General features: G+C 42.8%; 1 pseudogene; it reads right to left on the bottom strand.

Annotated features, from left to right (window-relative positions):
- Positions 1-5,211: 5,211 nt before the first annotated feature.
- On the bottom strand, positions 5,212-6,253 carry LOC147286010 (uncharacterized; annotated as a pseudogene).
- Positions 6,254-7,018: the final 765 nt, after the last annotated feature.

Genomic DNA, 7,018 nt, shown 5'->3' with positions numbered 1-7,018 from the left:
AATCTTATTCCCGATGTCGTCATGCTGCCGGATTGAAGATCCAAGAAATGGCGCCGTGAAGGGTATTTCGATCTTTTCACGTGATTGCACTGTAAGTGAAATTTAGATAGTTGAATTTGTTGCTTTGCTTGCGTGTATGCATTTGATTGCTAGGATTTGGTAAAGTCTAGGCTTGAATCTTGAGGATGAGAATGTTGATGATTTGCCATGAGATTATGGGATATGATGTGTGGTTGGATTATTGTGAATCAGTTGGAGATATGGTATAGGCATATCAATTATGTTTGAGGTTAATGGTGGATGATTAAGCTTGACTTGTTAGAATGACTAGTACATTTTTATTGGTGGGATTTTTATGTGAAATTGAGGAATTTGATTTACTTGATGCTTGAATCATTGGTGAATGAAATATAATGTGATTGAGTAATTATGGATATTATTGGGGATTATTATTGAGTATGGAACTTGAAGAATTATTGAGGATAATTGTTTAAGTCATTTCACTCATACGAGCTCTAGTGAGCTTACCGGGTTGTTTGTTTGAATGACCCGGTGTACCATGGACGTGGTGCAATGTGGTTGTTGTTGTTTTTTCTGGTTTAAGCATGTTGAGGAGGCAGTGAGGAGAAGACGAGGCAGTGAGACCTACTTTGATTTGTTTAAACGTTTTTATACAGAGGTTTTACATAAATGTTTTTGGCTCACGCTCTGATTTATTATATGTATTTATTTATTATGTTAAGTGCATGACTCATTCTTTGAAAAGGGGTTTAAATGGCAAAGTTTCAGTGTGTTTATGGGCCCGAGGTTCGGGCCCATAAATATCCTTATATAGAGGTAGGGTTTACTAGGGTTTGAATATTTACTAGTATGCCTCTACAACTAATTACAGGAATAGCCACATATAATAATATATTTACAACACTCCCCCTTGGATATTTCATGCCATTAGTGTTGTTTCTGCTATGCGCTTCTAAGTTGCCTCGTTAAAACCTTGCCAAGTAATAAAAACCCTGTGGGAACAAAAATAACCTTGGTCGAAGGAAAAAGATTGCAACGCGTGTGAGTGTGGAGTAGTCGCATTAGAACCTCGAAAGTAGGTGAAGTCATATCTTCTGGATTATAAGCAGATAGTATGTTTATGGGAGCGGGGTGCATTAGAGTTGCTACACCAAAACCTTGCCCGGTAAACCCAATGGGAAAAACCCGTGGTCGAAGGGAAAAGATGAGCAAATGCATATATATCAGATCAACGCATCTTCAGGATGTAGTATGAGTAGGGTGACCATGCCAAGATGTGCCTCATTAAAACCTTGCCAGGTAACAAAACCCAGTGGGACAAAATAACCCTGGACGAAGGACAAAAGAGTACACGATGGTCAAGCAAGTATGCTTCGGGATACTCCCCCTGATGTCGACTCCCCCTGAAGACTACATATTAGGTAAATCAGCCAATCTACGCGAACTAATACCTCGAACATGCATCAAGAACGTGGACTTTGGCAGTGACTTGGTGAAGAGATCTGCATGGTTGTCTTGAGATCGGATCTGCTTGACTTCAATCATCTGATGCTCTTGTTGCTGTTGATTGAAGAAGAACTTCGGTACAATATGCTTGGTGTTGTCTCCTTTGATGAAATCTGTCTTCATCTGCTGGATGCAAGCGGCATTATCCTCACAGATAATCGTTGGTTCATCAGTGGTGGAATGCAGCCCACACGTAGTTCGAACATGCTTAGAAACTGCTCTTAGCCATATACATTCACGAACTGCTTCGTGAAGGGCTAGAATCTCAGCATGATTCGAAGAGGTAGCAACAAGGGTCTGTTTTGTAGACCTCCAAGATATTGCTGTATTCCCAATGGTAAAGACATAACCAGTTTGAGAACGCGCCTTATGCGGGTCTGATAGATACCCTGCGTCAGCATATCCAAAAGGCGGGCATCATTCCGAGGATCGAGGGGGTTCGATCCATTCCTTGATGTGTAGCTAGGGATAGAATAAGCCCATATCCGTCGTACCTCTAAGGTAGCGGAAAATGTCTTTTATGCCATTTCAGTGGCGGCGTGTTGGCGCAGAGCTACATCTAGCTAACAAGTTCACAGCGAATGAGATGTCCGGTCTAGTACATTGAGACAAGTACAATAATGCGCCTATTGTACTTAGATATGGGACTTCTGGTGCCAATATCTCTTCGTTATCATCTGCGAGACGAAACGGATCTTTCTTTGGATCTAGACTACGGACGATCATGGGCGTGCTAGAAGGCTTCGCTTTATCCTCATTAAAGCGCCTTAACATCTTCTGGATGTAATTCCATTGATGGACCAAAATTCCATCTGCACGGTGCTCGAGCTCCAGGCCGAGACAGAAGTTCGTTCTCCCAAGATCTTTCATCTCGAATTCCAACTTCAGGTGTTTAGTTGTTTTCTTGATCTCTTCAGGAGTACCAATTAGATTCATGTCATCGACATAAACAACTACAATAGCAAAGCCGGAACTTGTTTTTAATAAACATGCAAGGGCATAGAACATTATTCACATATCCCATCCTGATCAAATACTCACTTAGACGGTTATACCACCTTCGTCCGGATTGTTTCAATCCATAAAGTGAACGCCTCAAACTAATGGAGAGCGTGTTCCGTGGTCTGGAACTATTTGCATCGAGTGTTTTAAGTCCTACGGGAACTTTAATATATATCTTTGTATCAAGATCCCCATAGAGATAAGCAGTGACCACATCCATAAGCTGCATACTCAGTTTTTCGGAAACTACCAAACTGATAAGGTAGTGGAACGTTATGACGTCCATTACGGGGGAATACTCTTCCTCGTAATCAATCCCAGGGCGTTGAGAAAATCCTTGCGCCACTAGACGAGCCTTGTATCTCACAATCTCGTTTTTCTCATTACGCTTCCTTACAAATACTCATTTAAATTCTACAGGTTTAACATGGGAAAGGTGTAGGAACGACAAGCCCAAACACCTTTCTCTTTGTCAAGGAATCTAATTCGACCTGGATTGCTTCTTTCCATTTTGGCCAGTCATCTCGACGTTGACATTCATCAACGGAGTGAGGTTCGATGTCATCGCTAGTTATGATTTCGGTAGCTACCGCGAATACAAATATATCATCGATGATAATCTCTTTTCGATTATAGAGCTCACTTAAGCATGCATAATTTATAGAGATCTCTATGTTCTCGGGAGTGGGTTCAAACGTTGGAGCGTCCTCGAACGCAGTCTCTTCTGGGACGGACCCATAATCCGGAACTATTTCGTGAGATGGATCGATTGAGATAGTGATGTCAAGGGGACTCGTTTGTGCCAAATGTATCCTCTTCCAGGGATAAGACTCCATCGAACCTAGTGGTCAACCTCACTTCTGGGCAGGGACATATGACTGGTTAGCCACTATTGTTGTACCTCGTCCATCTGGGACGACACGTTCTCTTGAGACGACATGTCCTTCGGGGACGGATATCCTTGCAGGCACGTTTGCAGCAGGTATATGTGATCTCGTCACTTTAGCTAGATCAGAGAATGCGTCTGGCATATTATGAGTTATACTCTGTAGATCTAGAATTCTCCGCACTTCACTATCACATTGTGCAGTTCGGGGATCGAGATGAGACATAGTAGGGACATTCTACGTCAATTCACGTCGTTCTTCAGGAATGGTGACGTTCTTATCTCCCCCTAATGGCGGGAAGACTGTCTCATCAAAGTGACAATCGGCAAATCTAGCGGTAAAGAGATCGCCTGTCAAGGGCTCTAAAAAGCGTATAATGGATGGGGATTCATAATCGACATATATGTCCATCGTTCGTTGAGGACCCATTTTGGTATGTTGTAGCGGCGTAACTGGCACGTAAACTGCATACCTAAATACGCGTAAGTACGAAACGTCAGGTTCGTACCCAGTCACCAGCTGTAACGCTGAGTAAGGTTGGGTAGCAGTGGGCCTCAATCGGACCAACATGGCTGCATGCAAGGTTGCATAGCCCCACGCAGAAATTAGAAGCTTGGTGCGCATAACCAAGTTTCGTGCGATCATTTGTAATCTTTTAATGAACGCTTTTGCGAGACTATTCTGGGTGTGAACATGGGGAACTCGATGTTCAACATTAATCCCAAGGGACATGCAATAATCATCGAAAGTTTTCGATGTAAACTCTCCGGCATTATCAAGTCTTCTGGACTTTATAGGATAATCCGTGTGGTGAGCCTTCTGGGTGAGAAGTTTAGCAAAAACAGCGTTTCTTGTGGACAATAGTGTAACATGTGATCACTTTGTCGATGCATCAACCAAAACCATGGAATATTTAAATGGTCCGCATGGTAGTTGGATAAGTCCACAAATATCCCCTTGTATCCTTTACAAGAAAATGGTGGAGTCTTTACTAGTCTTTGCATATGATGGTCTAGTATTCAACTTTCTGAGCGAGCAAGTTTGACATAGTGTGTCAGTAAACACAAGATCCTTATTAGTAAGGGGATGCCCGTGTGATGAATTGAGGGTACGGCGCATCATACTTTGACCTGGGTATCCCAACCGGTCATGTCATAGAAAGAAACTGCTCGAATTGGTTAACTTCTGGTTAACTATGTGATTGGCCTCAATCGATCTAATGGTGGTCATGTAAGACCGCTCGAGAGACATTTCGATTTCTCCAATGTATGCTTCTGGCCATACAAATTGGAGGTTATGTAAAGATATTCCACTCCATTTTCCTCAGTGGTTTCAACGTGATAACCGTTGGCTCGAATATCCTTATAACTCAACAACGTTCTTCTGGAATTTGGAGAATATAAGGCCTCATTAATGGTAATTCAGTACCATTGGACAACATAAAAATGGGCTTTGCCATGGCCCTCTATCAGGTTGGATTGGCCTGATATGGTTGTCACAGAGGTATGAGTAAGCAATAAGTTTGAAAAATACTTCCGATCTTGAAGTATGGTGTGCGTAGTAGCACTGTCTGCCAGACAACAAACTTCCCCACTAAACATGCTTATTCATAAATTTAATTCAATAGATCATATGTATGAAAATAACTTGATTGAAATAAATAATATTCGAGCATAACCAAATTTCCAAAACAAATAATCCAAATCATAAATCACCAAAATAATCCGAATAAGAAAAACATTATTCAGAAAATAAATACGGCACAAGCGCTGATCATATCCATGTCATCGAGTTTCTAGTCCTCGAAGTGTCCAGTAGCAGCCTGGAAATCAGTGACCTCTAAGGTGGTATCCATAGGAAATGATCCCTCAATGAGATTGGTCTCTCGAGTTCCGCGACTGGCGTGATACTCATTTACAGCTTGCGCTGATGCACGGCAGGTGCGAGACCAATGATCAGCTCCTCCACATCGGTAACAAAGATCATTCTGATTCTGATTCTGATTTTGGTTCTGATTCTGGTGGCGACGTGTCGGACCAGTGTTCCTCTCATTTCGAGTTCTTGGGGCCGAGAGACCGTGGTTCCTACCATGTGAGCCATGGCCACCTTGGCCTCAGTCATACAGGTCATTCCTCTGAGAACCTTTCCTTCCATATCTCGGGCGGTCAGACTTTGTGCCCTTTCCATGACCTCGGTATCCTCTTTCGCGGTTTGAATCGCGATGAGCAATAGCGTTTGCTTCAGGCAATGGTGCTGCTTTTACCGACAGGTCGGGCTTGATCATTTCTCATTAATAAGTTGTTGTTCTTTTCAGCGAGCAACAGAATGGTGATCAATGCCGAGACCTTAGTAAAATTCCTCTCCCTGTATTGTTGCTGCAGGACCAAACAGGAGGCAGGGAAGGTGGAGAAAGTCTTCTCCAATAGGTCAGCTTCGGTGAGCTCCTCCCCACAAAATTTAAGGAGCGACCGGATCCGGCAGATCTCCGAATTATACTCATTCACGGATTTGAAATCCTGGAAACGAATGTTCTACCAATCATGTCTTGCTTCAGGCAAGAAAATGGTCTTTTGATGGTCAAACCGCTCTTCCAGAGCGACCCAAAGAGCTCGTGGATCCTCTTCAGCGAGGTACTCAACTTGAAGTGCTTCTTCCATATGCTTCCTAATGAAGATCATAGCATTTGCCTTAAGGGATTCTGCAACAACATTGTCTGCATTGATTGTCGATCTCATCTTCTTAGTAGTCAAATGAAGCTTAACATCTTGAGTCCACTTTAGATAGTTTCTTCCGGAAACTTTCAAAGCGACAAAATCAAGTTTGTTGAGATTTGACATTCTTTGGTTGAAAGGAACAAATAATCATAATTAGTGCTTTGGGCAATAACATCCATAAGCAATAAATAAGAACTTCAAGTTCTATAACATGGTATAAACATGTAAAATCTACTGGTTTTATCATGTATGGTGAATTTTTGAAGGAAACTTCAGGTCCCTTATATGGCATTATTGAAGCTACAGGTTCAATATTTATGTATGAACTACTGGTTCATTAATTACCTGCAATTTCTACACATATACTCTAGTGCAAAAATTTAAACAAGTAAAATATTCATATACTCAAGTAGAACAGAAAAATACCACAAAATTATTTAAATAAAAGTTTCTGACATTTAGAGTATATATATTAAATGGTTTGTACAATAACAATAAATCATCAGCAGCACAGTGGTTAAGGAGCAAGTGGTGCACAAGAGGTCCTGGGTTCAAACACCAGGCATGGCAAGAGTTAGAATATCCTTTTTACAAAGTTTCAGGAGGCTCGCCATGTGTCAGCTTGGGAGTGGCGCTGACGTGGCTGCTGACGTGGCAGCAGCGTGGGCTGGGCCTGGGCTGCTGGCCACTTGGGCCTTGTGCCTGCTGGCTGGCTGGCTGTTGGGCTACGCCTCTGCAAGGCAGATGGGCTGCGGGCTACTGGGAGGCATTGGCAGTAAGGCTGGCTGCAGCAAGGCGCGAGGCGCTACTGCTGGCAACGAAGGACTGAGGGGCTGCGAGGGGCTGCAAGGTGCGAGGTTGGCAGTGGCGCTGGGCAGCGCGGGGTGG

This window comes from Dryas octopetala, chromosome 4 (genome assembly GCF_963921425.1).
Source record: "Dryas octopetala chromosome 4, drDryOcto1.1, whole genome shotgun sequence".
In the NCBI taxonomy this organism is placed as follows: Eukaryota; Viridiplantae; Streptophyta; class Magnoliopsida; order Rosales; family Rosaceae; genus Dryas; species Dryas octopetala.
This window is presented reverse-complemented; position numbering and strand designations above follow the sequence as displayed.